The following is a 23,530-nucleotide window of genomic DNA, read 5'->3' as shown; positions in this document are numbered from 1 at the left end:
TTGTGTGGTTAAAACTGACACAATTTTTCCTCTGACATCCTGACGTGTGCTCCCCCATAAAGGGTTGTGACAATTAAAATTGCCCATCAAAAGAAAAGGCTCTGGAAGCTGGTCTAACAGCAAGTTAAAATCGGAACATTTCAAGGTGAAAGAAGGTGGTAAATATAAAGAGCATACTGTCAGAGCTTTATGGTGCATGAACCGAACTGCCACTGCTTCAAGTGGTGTGGACAGTGGAACCTCTGTGCAGGGAACGTCTCTCGGGAGGACCACCGCAACTCCACCAGAAAAATTGCCAGAGCCTGGGCGATCCCTCCGGAAAACCTGGTAACGTCTCAGAAAATTAGTGCGACTGAGACTCAAATGAGTCTCTTGCAAGCACAGCGCTCGTGGCTTGTACTCCTCCAGAAGATGCTCGACATCGTCTAGGTTTCTTAAAAGGCCACGGCAGTTGCACTGTACGAGTATTGAAGCCATTTTAGGGACAAAAACCGGAGCACATGGAAAGGTGAGTCAGTTGCTTCACTTCGGAGGAATTTTGGGTTTTTTTTAAATTTTTGTTTCTTAGTAGTCTGCCACTCCATCTTGTCTTGGTCAGAACCCGGAGTCGACGAGGGGGCAGACAAGGCAGCGCTAGTGTTTCCCTGAGCCTTGCAGGCAGACTTGCCCGCCGGCCTGGGAGGGTCCGTGCCGCGAGGCCCCGATCCGCGGCCACAATCAGAACTGGGTGGAAGGGTGGTTGATGAACTGGAGAGGGGTTCTACCGTGTCCATCTGTTCCACCTTGTTTCCCGACAAGGAAGCTGCATGCGACCCACGCAGCTCTTTGGTTCCTGGCTGTCTCTCCAGAGACTGAGGTACTTGCTTTTTCTCCTCCATAGGAGTGTGGCCTGTGTTGACAGGTACAGCCAGTGCTGGCCTGTCCTGAGCAGAGGAGTCAGCTGGAGCGCCCTCTCCACGAGAAGGGTGAGCCTGCTGACTCTTTGCCACCGTCTTGAAAGGGAGGGAGGCACGGCTATCGCCGGCCCGTCCTTGCCCAGGGGAGCAGCATGCTGCCTCTGTTATGGGGATGGGGCCTTTAGGTCGGCAACCAAGAACTCAGGAGAGACCTGAGTGGCCTTTGTCTCGGAGCGTGGTGCAGGGCCCCTGCGCACCACCTCGGCATAACCTCCCTTAGAAAGGAAGGAAAAGCGCTTCTTTGCATCTGCGTACGACAGGTTTTCTTTAACCTTAACTGCGAGGATGTCCTTCTGTTGCTTCCAGAGGGGGCAGCTTCGGTAGTAGACAGGATGTGGTCCTCTGCAATTTGAGCAGTGTGCCTCTGCCTCGCAACCATCAGACACGTGACCCTCATTCCCACACCTGGCACGTCTCCTTCCCACGACAGCTACGTGATCCGTGGCCAAAGCGCAGGCAACGGAAACACCGCTGGGGGTTGGGGATGTATGGGCAGATGCGACAGTTGAAATAACCGGCTTTGACCGTCTCCGGGAGTGCCCGTCTTTCAAAAGTGAGGATAACATGTTTTGAAGGGGTATTTTCACCATTCTTGCGGAACACATCGACGACACCTGAACTTTTCAGTCCCTCAAAAAGTTCATCTTCACTGGTGTAAAGAAAGGCTTCTTCAGAAAGGACACCACGGACCGTGTTTAGTGTACGGTGAGGGCTCACCGACACCTCCACGTCCACAATGTTGGTCAGTCTGAGAAGCGCTTCGCTTTGCTTTTTAGTGTTCACTTCAACAAGGTCTTCCGAGTGTAGTTTCTTCGCCTTGTGAGAATATCCAACAAGGTTTTCTAACACTTTGGCGACAATAAAGGGTGACATCTTTGCTACAGGTTTTTGTTCGTCATGTGAGTGAATGACAAAAAACTTTGAAAATGCTTCGACAGTTTCTTTTTCAATGGTCGGTGGTTCTGGACGCTGCCTCTTAGAGGTTCGTCCTGAACCGGGTTTAGGGTTTGCGGAAGTCATGAAAGGCGGAGGATGTTCAGAAACTGTCGTGCACCACCCACCACCGAGCCCAACAAGGGCCCCATAGCAAGTATGGCTAGGCTGGGTATGCTACACTACCAGTGCTACCAAGTAACTATAACAAAGTGTGGTTCGAGAAAGGTATTTGTCTCCACCCAAGGTTAGCCCGCTTTGCTGCCAAAGGTGAGAATGAAAAAGAGAAGAGCAGAAAAAGGAGAAAGAAGGGAGGGGATAGTAGAAGAAAAGGCGACTGACTGAACCATCCTAGTCGGGCCAAGCCAGGACACCCGTCTACGGGAAGCGGGGGCCGAAGTGGTATATTGCCTCACCCGGGGGCCCCGAAAGGTCCAAACCTACCCCGGGCTTGGCTCAACCACCAGGATGCCCTTTTCCCCGGACACGGGAAAGCCATGCACAGCCAGACGTGGGCGGGCGAACCCGCATGTTTCGGGGTCCGTGGAGACGCCACTCTCCAAACACCTGCTTTCACAGGTGCCCCCTGCGGGGGCCGTGGGCTATGTGTCACGAAGAAAGATGCCGGGCTCATGAGTGTGCATACATTGCAGGTCTCACTGGCGGTGTTCGGTGCGTTCCGGCGGTCTACATCGCGATGTCCCAATGTCCAGCATTGGGGCGCGACGATGCTGCAGGGAAGGAAAGGGCCCCCTCCTAGGACCGTCAGCTGTTTGTAAGGATAGCGTATGTAGGAGCAGGAATCAACCTGGTCACAAATACCAGGAGTGGTTGAGTACTGTAGGCTTTCGCCGGTTTCAGGGGCTTCTTCTCCAGTGCCCAACATCGTACAGAACGGTGGTCCCGAACGGCCCATTTACGACTCACGGCCCCAGTTTGGGAGCCTTGTGCTCGGTTTGTCGCGCTGCACTTCATTCCCGGATGGAGCAGTGGTTGTTAGACTTGTTGACTGCACAATCGGTAGGCGACCGAAGCCTCTTGGGGGGTGACCTGGTCTGGATGGACAAGAGAATGGAGGTACCCTGAGTGGAACCTGCCAAATAACAAACCTTTGGGTCCTGAAGCGTGACTATAGGAATTGATGTGGTAGTAATGTTGACTTCTTAGCGATTGAGCTCGTTGCAGTCAACCAAGGCAGCTAGCCTGTCATTGGGAAAGGTGGGCATTCGGGCCCGCTTAAATAGACATTCCATAGCATCGACATTACATAGCACGTACACAGTCCCCAAATCACCCCAAACAAGCATTTCCAAAAAAACTACCGGTACTAAAAGTAACGGTGGCCGACTCTGTTGTTACTTGAATCACCAAAGCGCCTCGGTACTGCGATCAGGCCTAAGTAATATCTATGAGTGAGCATACTTCCCGTTGTGATGCTGCTTTTACAAATATGTTGTCACGACATTCCATTGCAGCTTCACAGACATCCATAAGGTATTTTTTGGTTATCGTTCCATTCAGTTTGAAATATTTTCTTGCATTATCTTAAGGAATATACATAGTTCCCGCGTGACTTCACTTCCTCTGCTTCCACCCGTTGGCCACCATCGCCAGGTACTGAGAAGGAGACATGGATGCTGCTGCCGCCGTATGTGCGCCACTCGATTGCTTTTTCGCTAAGGAATTTGTATCGCCCGTACAGCACGATGGCGACAGCCATGTACCATAAGTTCTGCCCTTCCTATTTTGAAGAGCTTGTGGGGAACACACGGGCTTAATATGAATCTAAAGTGAAGACGTGCGACGGCGTCGATCAGTACACGCTACGCGTCAGCACGGACATAACTCCCGATGCAGACGTGCGGCGAGCCACAACACATGTGGACCTAATTACCTACCTCGTTTCCTCGACGAACCATGTGTCGCTGCAACAAATGAATGCCTTCAAGGCCTTGAATGCTCACAACTATTTCAAGGCTGGATGGGTGAAGAGCCTGACAGCGATGCATTTCCCATCAAAGCGTATAGTCATGCTGAACGAGGAAAGTTTACACGCAATAAAACAAACGCCTTTATGAGAGCTGAACGTTTGCCTGCAAATGAAAAGGTGTGCCCGTACTTGTCGTACTAAAATTCGCAGAATCTTAGCAGGGTAAACTCGGCGCCGCCGACGCAACACCATCAACACAAGTGTGCTACAAACACCACACAATTACAGAAATACTGCGAGAAGGTAAAAACATTCCAGCAGCGCGCCACTACCAGACACCAAACACGGCCCCGCGGCCGCTTTGGGAATGCACAGGGGGTGCGAACAGAAGCATCCAGCAATCCACGTAAAGTTGAGCAAGGTATTTCTAACCGGTAACGAAGTGACCACCGCAGACACGTAAACTTCCGATGTATGCGAGCAAGTCAGAGGTTTCGGCGTTTCTCGGACAGAAGCCTTGTACGCTCCCACTGTCGCGTTATCACCTTCGGCAAACGATGCAGCCCTACATTTGGCTCTGCATTTCTCTGCTGTGCAGAAGACACTCTTCTTCGGCAGTCAAACATTGTGCACATCGGTATGACTTCACCACTGTGACCGTGACCGCACACCAGAAAAAAAGGAATGTGCACTGCGTGCGCCGCAAATACCGTAGCGACGCACCCAACGCAGCATTGGCCACAATTGCTGGCACCCATCCCAAAACAAAAACTATATCAGTAAATGGCAATGGCGCTCACATATTTTATAAGCATCAGCTGTGATGTCCGTGAAAACTATGTATAGGTGACATTCACTTGACGTCACTCACTAGGTTCGCTGGCATCGCCCACCACGGTCGCCATCTTCGAGGTCTCTTGCTATCGCGAATGCCATCTGGCCGGACCTTTTGAGCGTGGTTTAGCAGTATTTTACAACTTTAAAGGGTCTTTTTGATCGAAACTAGGGGTTATTCTTATACTTTGGTGCTTTTGAAGCGCCGTGGGGGTATTTTTTGTGTGTTATACACGTTTGCAAGTGGCTCTCCGGCTTAACCTCGGACCGCGCGCGCCTTGTTGAAGCAAACTCACTCTCCAACCAGCCGTTCTCTGCTTCTCCTACAATGTTGCCAGGTGAAATGACGTCCCCCGCTAGTCGTGCTCATATCAGACCAAGCGTGCACGGCAGGCACGGCCGGTCCGCCATTAGTAGCGGGGACATCACATTCACCTGGCAACATTGTAAGTCTCACGGTGTTGGCGTTGTTGGGTCGTGGTTTTGGCAGTTTTGGTTCGTGTCTCCGCTTTCTTGCCGCTTTCCGAGTTCGCGCATGGAAAGAAATAAGCGTTCTCGGTCCTCCGGAAAGCATTGTGCGGTATTCGGCTGTACAAACAACAGCCGCAAGCGAAACCTCGAGCGAACATCAACGGCTAACGGGGTGGAACTCAAGTTTCACCCCTTTCCTGTCGACAAGGATGAGAAGAGAAAGTGGCTCTCCGCGGTGAATCGGGCGAACTTCACGCCAGCAACGAACTCACGAGTAAGTTGAGCGTTCCTGTTGCCTTGGCGACATCTGACATGTTCCCAACTGCACAGGTGTGTTCGGCACACTTCGTAGGCGGCACGAAGACGGACGAAAATAGCGTCTCGCAGTTAGACCTGGGGTATGCGAGAAAGGTAAATATTCGCACAATCGCGATAGAATATCATTTGATTCACGACAAGCTAATGGCTTGGGTCTGACAGGTCGTCTTTGGGAGGCGCCGTTTGGCGCGTGACGCCAGTGACCAGGAGCCGACTACCAAGGTGGGTATATTTACAAAGAAACACGCACATTTCCTTGATTTTCTGTGACAATCTTAATCGAACTCACTCTGGTGGTCTCTGTTACAGAAGAAAAAGCTGCCCTCCAAAGCCACTAACTCTGCTTCCGTGAGTTGGTTTTGCGCAAACAAAAAATTCTGTTTTGGTCTGCAATGGCATTGTACTTGTACACTGAATAAGCTATGTGACTTGGTTTGTTGTTTCCAGCACTGTTTCATTGGCTCAGTCCTTGAATTTATTTCAGGCCGTACACTCCGTGTAGTCCACTGACAACACAGACTTGGGTGCCGCGTTGCGGCAGCCTGTGTCCGAGCACATGGTAAGTTTGCAGAGAACGAGGGGTGCTGTGACAAGCTTTGTGACCTGACCTGATCTTTTGGGCGTTGGTTTATTGGCTCAGTCTTTGAATTTATTTCAGAGTACGCATACCGTGCAGTCCACCGACGACACAGATTTGTGTGCCGTGTCGTGGCAGCCTGCGTCTGAGCATGTGGTAAGTTAGTTGCGAATGGGGGTGCTTTGGCGATCTGTGTTACTGGGTCTGATGTTTCGAGCATTGTCTCAGTCGTTGAATTTATTTCAGACCATACAGTCCACTGACGACACTGACTTGGGTGCCACGTCGTGGCAGCCTGCGTCTGAGCATGTGGTAAGTTAGTTGCGAATGAGGGTGCTTTGGCGACCTGTGTGACTGGGTTTGATGTTTCGAGCATTGTCTCCAGGGCTTAAAGTCTGGGGGGTCTCAGGGGGTCTCGGACCCCCTACTGATTTTAAAGGATGGTCTGGGACCCTCCTACACAGCCCCAGCATTGGTGAAATCAAAATCATACCTTGCAATAAAATAGATTGTTTTCAGGGATGTAACATTCAGGGATTAGCAATTTAAGGGTTGCAGGCACAGTGTGGGTAGTCAGCGTTTTTTTTTTATTTTTTATGTGCGTCTAGCATTTAGTACATCTTGTCAGAACACCCCCCCCCCCCCTTCCTCTCCTTGTAGAGACCCCCTTCAACTTATGGGAGACTTTAAGCACTGATTGTCTCTATCGTTGAATTTATTTCAGACGACGCAGCCCACTGACGACACTGACTTGGGTGCCACGTCGTGGCAGCCTGCGTCTGAGCATGTGGTTAGTTGAGAATGAGGGTGCTTTGGCGACCTGTGTGACTGGGTCTGATGTTTCGAGCATTGTCTCTATCGTTGAATTTATTTCAGACCACGCAGCCCACTGAAGACACAGATTTGGGTGCCATGTCGTGGCAGCCTGCGTCTGAGCACATGGTAAGTTTTTTGAGAATGAGGGGTGCTGTGACAAGCCGTATGACTTGGTCTGATGTTTGAAGCATTGTTCCATTGGCTCGGTCTTTAAACAACCACAAACATCAGTTTTGGTCTGCGTGCAGTTGTGCAGCGAATAATATCACATTTGTTCCAGAGCACAAATGTGGCACTCATGGGGCACAATTACTCTTTGGCACAACGACCTCCTTCTCCTAAGCACACAGTAAGTTCTAATAAAGGTGTTTAGACAGGCAATATAAATTGGTCATGAAAATGCATGTGCTATTTCGAGCACATTACATTTACCCAATCTTGAACAATGATTTCTTTTTTTTTCTTTTTTTCAGACTATGTTTTCCATGCTGGCTGCTGATGACACGGAGTTAGGCGCCACGCCGTGGCTGCCCATGTCCGAGCACGTGGTAAGTTAGTTGAGAATGAGGAATGCTGTGACAAGCTGTGTGACTTGGCCTGATGTTTCGCTCTGTTTCATTGGCTCAGTCTTTGTATCGATTTCAGACCACACACTCCACGCAGTCCACAGATGACACAGACTTGGGTGCCACAACGTGGCTGCCTGCGTCTGAGCATGTGGTAAGTTCGTTGAGAATGGTGTTGCTTTGACGACTTTTGTGACTGGGCCTGATGTTTTGAGCATTGTTTCATTGTCTCGGCCGTTAAATTGATTTCTGACCACACACTTTACGCAGTCCACTGACGACACAGACTTGCTTGCCACGTTGTGGCTTCCTGCATCCGAACATGTGGTAAGTGTCAGAAATGAGGGGCACCATGACGATCTGCATGACTTTGCCTGATGTTTAGAGCACTATTCCATTGGCTTAGTCTTTGAATTTATTTGAAACCACACACTCCATGCAGACCACTGACGACACGGAGTTGGGCGTCTCATCATTGCAACCTGTGTCGAATCGCATGGTAAGTTTCTTTAGAATGAAGGGTGCTGTGGCCGGCTGTATGAAAAGGTGTTCGCCTTGCTTTCAACATATAGTGTCCATACATGTTAGTGGCTACAATGCAGTCTTGGGTAAGTTACTTTTAAAAAGTAATTCGTTAGTTACAGTTACTCTCAGAAAAAGTAGCAAAGTTACCGTTACAGTTACTGCAACACAAGAGTAACTAGTTGCAGTTACTTTCAGAAAAAGTAGCAAAGTTACCGTTACAGTTACTGCAACACAAGAGTAACTAGTTAGTTACTTTTAAAAAGTAACGACGTTACTTTTCAGTTACTTTTGTATAACACGAAAAAATGAGAAAAACTTGAAAACGCCCCTCACAACGTTTTATTGCATAAAATTAAAAAGTAAGCTTTTTACTTCATACTGTAACTTAGCAGCAGTTGCTTCTCGAAGTTAGTGTTTGAAAGTTTCCACGCCAAGAGTAGTGGCGCAAATCGAAATACGAAACATGCGCAGTGCGGAGTAGAGGCGCTAATCAAAATACGAGACATGCGCAGTGCCCTCCACGTGTATTGTTGTTTCACGGTTGATACACCCGATTAAAAGCGTTTGCACAGGAAAAAGAAAAACCACAACATAGATAGGGCTTCAAGACACTAAGATGTAAGTGTTCAGTCACAAAGTACAAGCGCGTGCTTAAAGGTAACTAGATATTGTTTTCATAAAATCTACACGTGGCTATATTCGGGTCGTGACTCGCGGGAAAGAACGTATTCACAACTTTTGTGTAAGGCCAACTTGACACTCGAAATGTCGGAATAGACGATATAGAAAGTGCAAGGAATGGCTAAATTGCACTCGTTCAGTGATATAAGCTTGCGACAGTATACACGGCATCCCTTAAGTATTTTAACCACCCATTACTGCGGTTTTCTAGACTAAGTGTTAAAAATACGGTATACGGAGTACGTAGCGCCGGGTCCCTGAGAGTACCTCGTCCTAGAACAAATTATGGGCTCCAAATGTTACAGCATACATTGCCAACATTACTGAACTTTTTAAGAGACCACCATGTCTGTCTTGATGCACTAAATAAAAAAAACAATACGCACAATATTCACTTCTAACTTTTAAACTTTTTTCTCCTGCATAGAACTGCCTGTTTGGTTTTTTCGCCTTTAAAATGTTTCTGTTAACGTTTCCTGTCTGCCGATCTGCCGATAGGGGGCAGGGGCTTTGTCGAGCTGCACATTTTGCAGCTTTTTTCCCTGTCTCCGTCACCCATATGTACAAATGGGAGTAAATAAATGAATTGAATTGAAAACTCATCTCTGTTACGTCACGCCGCGGTGGTGGCGCGTCGGACGCACTTCCGGTCCGGGACTGTGGGCGGAAGTGCCCATGTGAGACGTATATTCCTGCGTTGTTTTGAAAGGAACCAGACAAAAACCTGCCTTCTCGTCAAAATGCCGCGACTGGGGCTGTACCAAAAGTGTTGAGAAAGATTTGAAGGTCAGTTTTCATGCGCTCGGTTCGTCCGAGAATGCGGATATCTGCTGTGAAAAGGGAAAACCAGATGCCGTCGGACCGTCATTGCTTGGGCGGGAAGCATTTTGGGTTGAATTCACGGATACTTCTCGCCATCAGATTTATTTGCTTTGTTCCAAAATGAGCGCCGGAAAATCGTCAAGTTGTACGGACCACCTGCGGACTACGTTCAGTGCGTCTTCAAGTTCAAACGGCCGCCTGATCGTTCGAACTGTCGTCTGCTCTTTCAAAAGTTTATGCTTGTTGTCTGCTCTTTTAGAGGACACCGGCCCGTAGACCAAACGTGGGCCTGATACTTGCGATAAGAAGTGAGTGCAGGCCTCAAAAGACTTACATTTGAAGGTTGGTTAGCAGGCTCGATGTAAACAGAAGATACAAGGAGATGTTGGTCATTGTTACCAGTGGCCATCACCGACTTGTTATGCCTGATTCACTTGGTTAGATTCTGCTTGCGATTTTCAGTATCGACGTCGACATTTTAGCTACGGTTCACACTTTTGCAGTCCAAGCGACGTCGCTATTGAAAATTGCGAGCGAAATCTCATCATGTGAATCAGGCTTTAGCGTACATTCTGCAGCGTCCACGCGGAATGAATCGCCACATGTCAGATGATTGACGCAAAGTTTTGCGGTGTAATGAGCCTCGGTAATTTCGCTGACGCCTCGCAAGTAGTCGGGCATCGTTAGGAGGACGTAGAATCAACAATTTCAACGCCAAAAAGAGCGCGGGGACTCACGCCGACGCCGACAACATCTCATTTCAATGATTTGTTTATGGGCGACGGCGAGCTTCTTGCCCACACCCCCATCGCGCATGCGCGGCACCGGTGGCGTCCGCTAGGGGCGCTCCGGGCGCTCCGGTTTGTTTGTAAACATGAGTTGGTGTATATTATTCATAAAACACTGAAAAGTAACGACAAAAGTAACGTCGTTACTTTCATCGTTACCTCAGAAAAAAGTAATAGAACTACAGTTACAAGTTACATTTTTAAAAAGTAACTCGTTACAGTTACAAGTTACCAAAAAAGTAACGAAATTACAGTAACGCGTTACTACCCAAGACTGCTACAATGACCCTGCTTTAACATCACGGTTAATCGTTCCTGTGCTTATGGTAAGGTTTCTTGCAAACTACGGCTATCTCAGTTTTTCGAAATTGAAGTGAACTTGCAGCCAACCAGGGGTGACTAGGTGGTGCATGTGCTCGTACACAGATGTCACTGCGCTCCTGCAAAACATTTCATCCTTTGCAGGGGTGGTGGAGTGCTGTAATCTTCTGACCCCTGCCCTTTCTTTTAAACAGTACTCTATTGCATTTTGCTGTAGGAGCGGTTAACTCTCAGGTTAATGTATTGTAAATTTTTCTTACAGGACAGTGAGCGACGTCGCATGGCTCCACATGTGTGCCACCAGGGTGTCCAGTGGGAGGACCCATGCCTCAGCGACCATCTGTACACATTCGCTGCTCCATCTGTACCCACTGTTCCTCATGGGACTTATAGCCTGGAGGAGCGGGACATTTTGTTTTACACCGGTGTGCAAGCCGACGTGTTTATGGAGCTCGTAAAGGTTGTGCCCCAGTTTGCGTCGAGCAAGTTTGTGATGCCAGTTGAGCAGCAGCTGTTACTCACGCTCATGAAGCTGCGGCTTGGCCTTGTGTATGGCGACCTCTCCAGAAGGTTCGGTGTTTCCATCTCCACTGTAGGGAACATTTTCCGTGCAATGCTTGCAACACTCAGCCAAATTCTAAGGAGTGTTGTCGTGTGGCTTGCCCAGGATACAATTGCAAGGAATGCTCCAAAGTCCTTTGAGGAGAATGGTTTTGAGGCACTACTTGCATCTTGGATTGCACTGAAGTGTTCTTGCAGCGACCAAAAAAATTGCTCGCGCGAGCACAGACATATAGCGCATACAAAGGCCACAATACAGTGAAGTTTTTGGTTGCTATTGCTCCCCACGGAACAGTGATGTTCGTGTCTAAGGTCTATGGTGGGCGAGCGTCTGACAAGCACATTGTGAGGGACTTCGGGATTATTTCCCTCTTTAGACGTGGGGACCAGGTCATGGCTGACCGAGGTTTCTCTCTCGATCCCGAGATGGAAGCCAAGGGAGTCACGCTCAATGTGCCTGCGTTCACTCGAGGTAAACTCCAGTTGAGCGAGAAGGAAGTTACTAAAACAAGAAGGATTGCGTCAGTTCGAATTCATGTTGAACGCGCAATCAATCGCATTAAGACTTACAGAATTTTGAAGCAGGCTCTTCCAATCCAACATCGTAAGATAGCAGATCAAATTGTCTTTGTATGTGCAGGGCTCTGCAACCTGAAGGGACCTTTGATTAAGCCTTAAAATTGTCTCAGTCTGAGCAAACACCTAGCTGGTGCCAAACTTGTATGTAGAGTCATGCAGATACTAAATGGCTCCTCACAAGTGGGCGTTTTTTTTTTAGTGCTCGACTGGTGGCTTATGTTCGAGCTAGGGCTGACCTCATTACTTGTTCATTTAAAGCAGACAGGGGGGAGCCCACCGACACAGACTATCGTTATCCTCCGTGTCTGTCACTGTGATCCGAGTGAAAGGAGGGAGAGAATTCAGGAAAACAGTCGAGCGCAATATAAAATAAACCAAAATAAATTATGAGTTTCTTTCAGTGCTTTGACCCTATTTTGTTTTATTGCTATCCCTTTTATCATACAATTAATTTGAAAGCAATTTTAACATACCAAGTCCCTTGCAATCACTTCCAAATGTCACTATTTTGTACTCTTCATTCTTGCAAGTAACTTGTACTTTTTTTTACTTGTCAATTACTTGCACCTTATTTTTTCAGAGTTTTGACTTATGTCATTTTTTCTCTTCGCTCCTTTGAGGTTGCATAGAAGGAACATTCTGGGAGCCTCAAGGTGGCAGCTGTCGTTTTGCTAAGGTAGCTGAGAGATTTTCAGGGATCTCCTTTTCAAACACTATGCACCAGATTTGGCTAAAATTGTGCTTGTGTACCTATGCTCTTGTCATCCTTTTCACTCATTTTAGATGTGCTTAATTGTACCTCAAATTCTCACTTTGTGACAACCCCACTAGGTTGTGTTATCTTCATAAAGGGTGTCTCAGAGGATATTTTTTTCTCTATTTCTATGTGGCCATGTCTTATTGTGTGCTCAGTGTTCTTTGCAGCGAGTTTGTATATTGTTTTTATGGTAGTGATCCTGCGAGTTTACAATACATCACATCTCACACTTTTACGGCGAATTCAGGTGGTCAATCGCTGGCGAGACTGAGGCGGCGAAACCGACAACCAGAAACGCGCCGGCAGCACACAACATGACCCTCTGCACCCGAAGACGAAACGCCAGACGGTGGCAGTTTACTTCGCCTCTTGCACGCGCGACACCGCTAGCGAGAGGCTCTCGCTGCCGTCACTCATGCCTCAACGGCTTGGATTGACTCGAGTAGTGGCTGCTGAAGTGACTTCAGATCAGTGTCGCTCTTTGGCTCATTTTTTTTTCTCACTGACTTTCTCTCCCATTTTGGAGGCGATGACACCGGATACAGTCTGGCGCCTGCTCGCTCGACCGTGTAGAGCTCGGGCAAAAAAAGCGGCAGAAAGTTACTGGTGTGCGTCGGCCGGAAACTGACCACGCGAACACTATTGTCGGTTTTCCGGCAAAATAGGTTGACGACAATTCACCGCCCGAATTCGCCATTAGTCATCGCCAATTCAGTTGCAACCATGTACACTATAAGACTGAGTGTGGACATGACGTAGATGCTTTTTTTGTATTTTGCTCATAGGAGTCCGAGATGAAAGGTCCCAGTACTTTTCAGACTTCTACTCTTGCAGTTGATGTGCCAGATGAGCACAATAGTTTTCAAGAATTGCATCCTTGTTCATTGCCTTATTCTCAATACACTTAGTGGTACTGAGAAGAATTGCCTATGCTTATAAATTAAAAAAAAGATTAAAAAACTGCAATCGCTTGCACATAACTGTCGCACTGTGTACCATTTTTCCCTATAATCATGTAAATGTCCTTGTATTGCTCCCCAAACATAGCAACGGTGCACCACAATTTTAACCCCTTGCCTACACGTATCGTCCTATATGGACTATAAAGCCCAATCACGAGCGTGACGAGTGTTTGATTTTGGGAGCTTGTTTAGTGCACTCTCTGGCAGAATCGCCCCTGTCGCTTCTTTATTGCTCTCCTTATCTCGGGACGTTTCATTGTATTTCTTGCCTTTTGTCGCAACTGGTGGAGAGAGATGGATTGAAACAGTTTGAAAGGGTTAGAGAAGAACTTAAATCAATATAATTGTAATCTTTATTTCATGTGCCTACAAAGAGCCCATTGCCTATGAAATAGTGCACAGCAAGATACTGTAACTAAGAGAATGAACACACTGAAATTGACACTCACAGGAGCAAGGGAAAACAAAAGCCAGAAAAGAGCACAGATATTTTAAAACCTAACAGCAATACAAATTAGACTAAGAAATTCTGCGACTTGTTATTAACAAAAACAAAAATTGCAGACAGGTGGAAAACAGAAGATTCATGTCTAATGAGGAACACTTGTACCTTTTAAAGAAAGCCAGAGACATGTCATGCATCCCGCAATAGCAGCAAAGAGGAAACCGACTACCATGGCCGCTGAGTGGGCTAGCAAAATGTCAATGTTTTTAAGCATATGGATCAACCGTGTTAAATACCAGTTGCATTTTTACGGAAAGATGATGGATGGATAGAAGATAAGTAAGCACTAAGGGATAACGAGGAACAAAAATAAACAGCTTAATGGGCTGCTGAACTGAAATTTGGATTTTGCAACGTATCTACACTACAAGCTCCAGAACATCACTTGTGCATCGGTATCTCGAATAAATGGCCGCATCTTGGGAAAATGGAAGTGCAAGTGAGCGAGGCGCGTGATGTTACGATTTGCCCAGTACAGTCGAGGATGAGGGGAAGTGAAGAACCATGGCATCGTGTGCCTTGTTCAGGCTTGTCTTCTCTAAAAATGCAGCAATCCATTCAAGATACTGTTGCACGAGAAATGTGGGGCTTGAAGAGCCCCATTGAGCATCCATTGTTTTTGTGAAATCTGAATTCTGGTTGAGTATCCCATTAACAAGCGTGCAGAATTGGTTCACCCATTGCACCATTTGAGCAGAGGGCAAAAAAGATCTCTCTCAACAACGCTGACCACACAAAGACTGAGGCATCACAATGTCACAATGCACAACGTCCACTACATCACGACACTTTTACAAGGCACCGGTACTGGTCGGAGATGTTCACCTTTCCAGAGTGAAGGTCATTCACGAGTGTGGGCAGGAGGCTTTTGAAATAAAAGCCGTGGAGTCTTGAAAGGTGGCTGTTCACAAAGTCCCTGTTGTACGGAACAACTGCTGTCATGTCGTGCTCCTCCGACCACACATACAGGTAGCAGGTTGACTTCCCAGTGCAATGCATCGCGAATTGGACTTGGTGGTAATACTTGTTGCGTCCATTTTCTAGCAGTGTGTAGGTTTCGTCATCATTCTTTTGCAAGTCGTAAGCTCTTGTACCTAGTAACGTAGAGCAGTCGTCCACATCTGGGCACTTTATTTCCACTAGTGCATTCTCACTGTCGATCACGCCGTCAGGGCTGGCTGCAAGCCATGGCAGTGCTGGACATATCACGAGCCCCGTCTGCCTCACTGTGCACTGATGTCTTCTAGCAAACTCCCACCTTGCCCTTGGCTTATTCCGGCGTCCCCGCTCAGTTGCCCGATTACCTCTGATGTCCATGACAGCTTTGGTATGGTCAGTCGATGGCCTGACAGGTACACATTTTACCATGGATGAAGTGAGCCTCATGCGGCGACTTTCGTGCCAGAGACTGCTTTCACCTTGCTGTGCTGTTCTACTACACAGCAGCTCTGCTCCTGCTGCACTGACATTCACAAGGTCGCTGTATACTTCCCAACAGGCAGGGCAGCTTTCGGGGAGGATGCCGACGTCCTCGTGGCTATTGTGCTTGACAATGGGAGGCAACACCTCACACTCAACTGCTTCAGTGAGGGGAGCAAGTGGGGCAGCAGTTAATGTTAGGTGGAACAATGTTCCCGGGATGTCCATCAGTCCAGCAAGGGGGCTGTTCCTTACATGATCAACATAGTCCTCGTGACTCTCAAATGCAAGTGTTTGTACCGCCCCGTTTATTTCTTCACCTTGCTCACTGCCAAATGCAATATTTTCCAAGCTTGCTGGTGTCACATTTCTCTTTGTTCCTCTGTTCCAGGTCGCCGCTTCATCTGTGCATGCAATACCGGTCATGTTGTTCGAAAAGGCATACTCCATCTTCCAGAGTATGGCACCCACGTGGCTGCATACCCTTGCCTTTCCTGCCATACAGGAGCAGCCTCCAGTAACGACACGTCCACTCTTGTGCACGCATACCCATGCCTTGTGCGGGGAAGCATTAAAAATTGCGACCTTCCGACCTCTGCCTTGTAATACGCCAGGTCACCGTTGATCCTATGATGGTGAACCATTCCTACCAGTCCAGCAGTCAGGTATTGGTAGGAGTCGAGGCTCTTGTATGCCTTTACGTCTTGCAGATCACAAGCCTTTGAATGTAACAAATAAAAAACAATGTCCGGCTTCTCGACAGGTGCCCAACACTTCATGTCGTCGTCCCATACAGACACCTCTTTTGGGTGCACGTAAGTCGTTGATTCTGCAAGAAAAATATATTCATATAATTCATGTACAAGTGAATACCGGTGCAATCTGAATGAACCAAACGTGCCTTTTGAAGTATGAGGTTTATTATAGCACAATACAACCTCAACATATCCTCAGCTGCATCTGAGTTTGTAAAAAGAAGGCACTGTATCACCAGCTTAGGCAATGTCTTCCTTCAAATAGCCATTTAAGTGCACATTCACGTTTTGAATATCCAGTGAGGAAGCTTTCTTTACATGCTCCTTGGTTTGGTTCGTGTAGTTGCTGAACTAAAAGTTTGTGTCCAGAGTTCCTTTTTCACTCTGGGTTCAAATGCGCTAAAAATGCCGGGTTGCGCATCCCACGCGCAGCCTGCATGACTAAAAGTGCAGTCACTTTAGAAGTACGGGGGATTTATAATAGCACCGACATCGTGCATACTATTTTAACGGGAGACGATTGGAGCACGTGCTTCGATAGAGCAAGAGCTCAAACTAGACTGTTTTTTTTGTTTGTTTTTTTCTCGTGAAGTGCTTGCGTGTGACCGCTCTAACACACAGCTAATACCAAAGCGTCCCGAGACAATTTTCTGAGGAAGTTCCAGCGGTAGATTAATTCGGCCGATCCGATGGCATTCCCATCGCTGCCTTTCCGTTCTATCTAGACGAGAAATTTACAGAGCGCTCAACAACCGCTAGCCTGGGGTCTTGAACGTGCCTCACGCAGTAGTGGTACACGACCACAGGCCGATATGATCCTCGTCGAGGTTGAAACGACCTCCGAGTGGCTCCGGGGCAAAGCGCTAGCCTACGGATCCCCAGTCTGCGGGTCCGAGTCCCGGCCGAGAGGTGCACACAATATGACGGAGGCTTATTGCGGAAAAGGCGACGTGCAATTCAGATTTGCGTTGAACCTCAAAAGATACCCAGGTGGCCTAAATTAATCCTTAGTCTTCTTGGGGCATGCCAAATGCCCGTCGTGGATTTGGCACATAACCCCGAAATTTACACTTATGGAACGAGCAGGCATGTGGATCGAGCCGATTCAGCGTGAAATTTTATTAAATTTTCTCCGAGCCACAATGCGGTAACACACGGCCGCCGGAATCCCTGCCCCGATTTCAAAATATAGAGATGTGTATAATTGATAACACGAAAAAGCTACTTTACTCATCGCTCATCATGTATCAACATCACATGCGATATGCTCGCGCCTGCTGCTCGTGTCTCGAAAAGGCTTACTGCAGTCGCTGAAACACATTTTTCGAAAGACTTAACACTCGCGAGTTGCTGTTCAACTAACCTCTGTGATCATTTTGCGTATTGGTCTTTTAAAAGTGATTGTATGTGCTTACCGTCGAGATCCAGGAAATCCATGCGCTCCCAGTCATCACCAGCTGAAGCAGACGCCATTGAGCTTCGACCGATCTTAAAAAAAGCTATTTAAAAAAAAAATACTGGAACAGTCTTCGGTCGAAAAAGGGCACAAAACAATGAAAATAAACGACTGAACCAATATGGAGGCTGAAAAAAAAATACTTAAGACCTATAAAGCACACACAAGTTCCTCTCCAGTCAACCTCACACTGCCATGGGGAATGCGGGAAGAATGAACGACCGCGCACCCCAGAAGTCCCAGTGGCGCGCCCCAGCTCGGCGGAAGCTCGCCTCACGCTAGACGGCAGCAGCATCGTTCAAGATGTCAGCTCCCGAGAGCCTCTCTTGCAAACGTGTATAGTTCGTTTTTGTCGCTATCGGACTCGTTTACCGCGGCCGCGTTGCTCCCTCGGCTCCATGAAGCGCTCAGTGTCGCCCGCCGTGACGACGGCGGTAGCTCTTGCAAGAACAAATTTTTCTACTTTGGTGCTTTTGTAGCACGGTGTGATTACTCTGTTTTGTTTTGCTAGTTTATTTTTTTTTCTCTAGCGGATTTTCTGTACTACGGCTGTGTAACCGTGTTGCTCCATCGCCGCTGTGTCGTACATACGTCGTGCCTTCGGTGTTCGTTCCTGTGCAGAAACATACCGTGCGCCTCACAGAGTGCGCAGCTTATGAAAAATGCGGCGCATTTTTCTTTAGCCCAAGCGATTTAAAAACTGCATGTAAGCGATTTGGCGAGCGGGAAGACAAGCGACGGCGACCCGCTTTGCTGCCGCTCGGTCACTCGCGCGACGAGGCAAACCGCATGAAAGCGACGGGAGCACACGACCAAGGCGATGAGCCGTAAGTTTTCTAGAAATCCCAAAACCGAGCTACGCGACGAGTGAAAGAGAAGGGTGAACCGCATGTAAGCGATTTAGCGAGCGATGGCGACAGCGACGGGAGTCGGCAATGAGCGACGGAGATTTCTCGCGGCGGGTCGTCACGTCGCTCGGTTTTTGGATTTCTAGAAAGGGTCGCTTATCGCCTTGGTCGCTTGCTCCCGTCGCTTTCATGCGGTTCGCCACGTCGCGTGAGTGACCGGGCGACAGCGAAGCGGGTCGTCGTCGCTTGTCTCGTCGCTGTCGCTCGTCTCGTCCCGTCGCTCGCCAAATTGCTTACATGCGGCTCAGCCTTTACACACGGTACTCGGCGGCAACAAAGAAAACGGCCCGCCCCCGAGACCAACTTTTCTTCTCTCTTCTGTTCTACGAAGCTTCAACGATATGAAATTAGCACACACTAGCAGCGGACGACCGCGTAGCGTACCCAAGCCAGTCAAACCGAGACCTCGAAGATGGCGGATCGACGGTGGCGCTCCCTGGCAAAATCGAACCTGCAGGCTCAGTGAATACCACCTATTGGTGTTGCTGAAAACCTACTTTAACCCGCTTCATGTTTAAGCAAAAAGAGACAACACCAAAAAAGGGGCTGTATGTGCAATATCTTATGTTCCCTCTCTCCATCCCACTGCATCATTATTTAAGGCCCTAAACATAAAAACAATTCAGCAAATATATGCTTTCAAACCTTTAACATATTGTAGGGTTTTTCACCAAAACAATGTTCATTACATTCACTTAGCTAGCCTAAAACATTGCATCATCTTGCACGACCTTATGCGAAATCAGCCGCGAATAATCAGTACATCCCGCACAAATTACCTTGATCAGACGCTTGATTTCGATTTGTCAACCATACTAAACACTCTGTATAAAAAAGTATAAATTTAGAGGTACTCTCACATAAAGGGTTAGTAAATTAAATCTCTAACTTTTTGAATACTGGCGTTGTATTTATCCTGTGTACTTTCCTTATGTATTTACTGACAGCTCTCGTGGCTTATTGTCGGGTATCGTTTCTTTGTTTGTTTTTTGCCTAAAATGTTCATTACATCTAACATTTGTATGCAATGTGTCTACATTTAGTTTTTTTGTTTTTTTTTATTTATCTCTTTGTTGTCCTAAACTGCACGGGGGCTGGCACCTTCGTCAAGCTGCTACCCAGCAGCTTTTTGTCCTAAGTCTCCTCCTGTGATGTAAGGAGATGTGACCGTAAATAAAACAGGATTTGATTTCATAGGATCCAGAATTTGGTTTCTGTACCCCTTTAAGGTACACAGGATACATATGTATCCGGAATTAAAACCGGTGTATATAAAGAACTACCGTGTGCACAAGCATAAAGCGTGCGCATCCGAATCTCTTCAGTTGCCTTTGACGGAACATGAAGTTTCGGTCGGCAACACTGGCACCAAAATCCCGCCAAAACAAGGCGGTTGTTAAGCCGGAGCACGTTTTTTGCTTACATAGTTAGTGTAATTTCTCCCCATTTGTTCTGTGGTATTATTTTAACAGTGATGAAAATAGGTTTGTTGGGCTGTATAATTACCGAGAAAGCAGGATAAATCGGTGCGTCAGTGTGTATAGTAATTTAGTTGGAGAAAAACTGGCCTGGGACACCTGTGTCCCTCTGTACCTTGAGGGAGCTCCAGTTCTGCTTCGAATGCGTCGACGGGAACACACAAGGTGCCTTTTCGCCTCCACCAATATCACATAAAAAAATTAATGGTGTTTTTCATTCACTTACTACCGTATATTGCCGCGTATAAGACAACCTTTTTTTCCAGAAATGGGTGTCTCAAATTAGGGGGTTCGACCTATATGCGGATTCGATCGACCTATAGACCGACACGCGGGCTTGACGTCACGGAGCTGCGGCGGCGCTGCCATCGCACCGGAGCCGGGTGGTGTGGGCAAAAGCGCGCACGTTTCGCATGGGCGTCATAGCATTTCAGCATGCCGCGAAGCTGCGTTGCCGTTAATTACACCAAAATATAGAAAAAAAGTAGCGGGGTGGGTTTCCACAAGTTCCCGGCAGACATTGAAACGCATAGAAGGTGGATAATATCCGTGGATCGAAAAGAATGGTCGCCTCGCGCGAACGACCGTTTGTGCGGCAAGCACTTGAAGGCAAGTGCGGCTTCCATTTCAATCTCCTTCCCGAGGCTTGCTTATGTGTAGGGAGACCGTTGTCTGATCGAGATCACCCGGATTTAGTTCCCATGGTGTGTGCGCGCAAGCATCGGCCAAGCGCTCGTTGGAGGCTCGCTAAGCCCGTGCTACCCAGCAGGAGGGGATCGGCGAAAGAACGTCAGTGTTTAGGAGTTACTGAAAAAAAAGTAACGAAATACATTACTCGTTACATGCAAATAAAACGTACGCGTTACTGAGCTACGTTAGCTAAAAATAAAAGGAACGTGTTACTACTACCGATAAAAAGTAACGCAAGTTACTTCTGCGTTACTTTTTAAATTATGATTTAACACATTTTACGGTTTTGACGATACAGGTATGAATAAGCTCAAATATCAAGAAACATTCTGTTCATGCAGAAACTGAACATAATTACTTTATCTCTTTTTACGGTTTCACCTAAATACTCACGAGAATAAACGTGAAGGAAAACATGGCTTGAGGCCTAAAACACAGGAAAAATGCAAGTGTAATTTCTTTAAGACTTGGGAAGTAGTAACGATTAACGTAACCACGTTACTTGAAACAATAACGTAAGTACGTCACCCGTTACTGTGTCGAAAACGTAAAGTGTAGCTTACTACGTTACTGAAAAAAGTAATGCGTTACCGGCAAAGCCGTTACTTGAAACGTGTTACCGCCAAGACTGCAGAGCGGACAAAGCGTTACTGCTTGTCATGCCTTGTGGTCATGAAGGTAAGAAAAATATCATATTTTGACTTCAAGACGCTGTGTGTATTTATTTAATTAATAAATACAGTTCCGCAGACCCACAGTCTGCTGATCCCGCCGGCAGTGCGGAAACCGACTCGAAGTAATCGTAGGCCTCGGGAGACTTGTACGCCTGCACCGTGTCGGCCGTGAACTGGCTTGGCGAAAAAAAAAAAAAACTAAATGAACGACGACGTAAGCCGTCGACTTCGGTGGCAGCCACTTCACGTCAGAACTCCAGCAGGCCTGTTTACGGCGTACGGATCCTCGTAGGCAACGCCGTACACGCACAGTTTGTTTCGATACCGGTGCCACTCATGCTCGGGTAGCGAGCTCAAATAGTCGGGCATAGCCTACGACATATGTTGTGAGAAAATACGACGCAGAAATAAAGCTAAAAGCGTCCCTAAAACGTCAACAACGAGCGCACGCCACACAACGCAATGGCGAAAACACGGAACGCCGGGCCGCTTTTGCCCACATAGCTACCGCGCATGCGCGGCCTTCCGGCCGTGTTGATAAACAGAGCCGCTCCGCGTGTCGGTCTATATGCGGGTTTACACGCATTCTGAGCCGAATGAAGGGTTCTAGGGACTTTTCCCTACATAACGACATAGTTTCGTATTCGTAGTGAAAGACAACGTCTGGATGACTTTATTTCGGAACTTAAAACATATTTTTAAATCTAGTTATATATTTAAACAACAGAGAAATATTATACTGGCAAGAAAAAGCGCTCATCACTGCCCGAGAAACTCGGTCGGAACTTCGTAGGGAAAATGTCTGATTTTGTCCCTAGGCACACCGAAAGGAAAACGCGCGCACCATCGTCGCTATCATTCCTTTCTTGGCTCGTTCAGAAGACTGCGTCGGACGAAAATGCCACCGCAAGCTCGCCGCCAGTACAGCGCGTTGTTTAAACGAAAAGTCATCCTCTTCGCCGAAGCGGAAAACAACGTAGCAGCTGAGCGGCACTTCGGCGTCTCTGAAAAGTGTGTTAGGGGATGGCGGCGGCAACGCGATCAAATCTTCGCATGCGCGGGTACGCGACGCTCCTTTCGTGGTCCCAAGCAGGGACAGTATCCTGCCGTCGAAGAGGCTGTCCGAAAGTGGGTCGGTGACCAACGAAGCAAAAGCCTCAGTGTTTCGTATGAAGATATTGAGTGCAAGGCACGTGCAGTTGCTACGGAACTGAACATTGCGCGCACCGAGTTCAAGATCTCGAAGAAGTGGGTGACCAAGTTCATGAAGCGCAACGGGCTAAGCCTGAGAAGGCGAACGACTGTGTGCCAGAAGCTGCCGGATGCCTACGAGGACAAGCTGCAGGAGTTCCATCGCTACGTTGATGACCTCCGAACGCAGAACAGCTTCATGCTCGGCCAGATCGGCAAAGCCGATCAGACGCCGGTTTGGTTCGACATGCCGAGCAGAAGAACCGTCGCCGAAAAGGGTTGTCGCCAGGTGAATTTGCTGACGACGGGGAACGAACACAATCGCTTTACCGCGATGTTGTGCTGCACGGCCGATGGCCACAAGCTGCCCCCGTACCTGGTGTTTAAGCGGAAAACGATGCCGAAAAACGAACAGTTTCCGCCGAAGGTGATCGTTCGCGTCAACGAGAAAGGTTTTTTCAATGAGGAGACCGTCTTGGAGTGGTTTCGGCTCGTCTGGTGTAGGCGTCCGGGTGCCCTCTTAAAGCCTCGGAGCATGCTCGTTCTGGATTCTTTCCGTGGACACATTACGGACCGTGTCAAGAAGTCGATCGCCAACGAAGGATGCGGCCTGGCCATCATCCCGGGGGGGTTGACATCCGTCGTTCAACCCCTTGACGTGGTCCTTAACAAGCCCTTCAAGGACCGCGTCGGGGCCTTCTACAACGAGTGGATGGCCCAGGCGGACAACCCTAAGACGCCGACAGGTCGTGTGAAGCGTGCCTCGTTGAGCACTGTGGCCCAGTGGGTGAACGACGCCTGGTACGGGCTGCCTGCGGACATGGTCCGTGCAGCTTTCTCCAAGTGCGGGATTTCAACGCCGCTTCCCCCGTCCGGCCCCTCTGACCCACAAGGCAGCAACAGCAGTGACTGCGTCATCGTCACGAGCGACGATGAGTGAGGCACGAGCTCATAGGGAGACCTCATCTACCTCTATGTGAATAAATGTGATATTCCTCTAGCATAACTTGCATCTTAAAAAAAAAAAAAAACTTTTTTTTGGTTGGCGGTTGTCCAA

General features: G+C 48.0%; 1 non-coding gene and 1 pseudogene across 1 annotated transcript; both read left to right on the top strand.

Moving 5' to 3' along the window:
• Positions 1 to 5,436: 5,436 nt before the first annotated feature.
• Positions 5,437 to 7,585, top strand: LOC115308619. Its single transcript, XR_005798694.2, has 8 exons — positions 5,437 to 5,535; positions 6,101 to 6,175; positions 6,266 to 6,331; positions 6,744 to 6,809; positions 6,896 to 6,961; positions 7,116 to 7,184; positions 7,309 to 7,383; positions 7,481 to 7,585. It is a non-coding gene; the product is annotated as an uncharacterized LOC115308619 (transcript).
• Positions 7,586 to 10,983: 3,398 nt separating this feature from the next.
• Positions 10,984 to 13,064, top strand: LOC121834636 (annotated as a pseudogene).
• The last annotated feature ends 10,466 nt before the right edge of the window (positions 13,065 to 23,530 follow it).

The sequence above is a fragment of the Ixodes scapularis genome, unplaced genomic scaffold, assembly GCF_016920785.2.
Source record: "Ixodes scapularis isolate PalLabHiFi unplaced genomic scaffold, ASM1692078v2 ptg001986l_1___fragment_2___debris__unscaffolded, whole genome shotgun sequence".
NCBI classification, from domain to species: domain Eukaryota; kingdom Metazoa; phylum Arthropoda; class Arachnida; order Ixodida; family Ixodidae; genus Ixodes; species Ixodes scapularis.
Note: the sequence above shows the minus strand (reverse complement) of the source record. Positions and strands in the feature narration are given on the sequence as shown.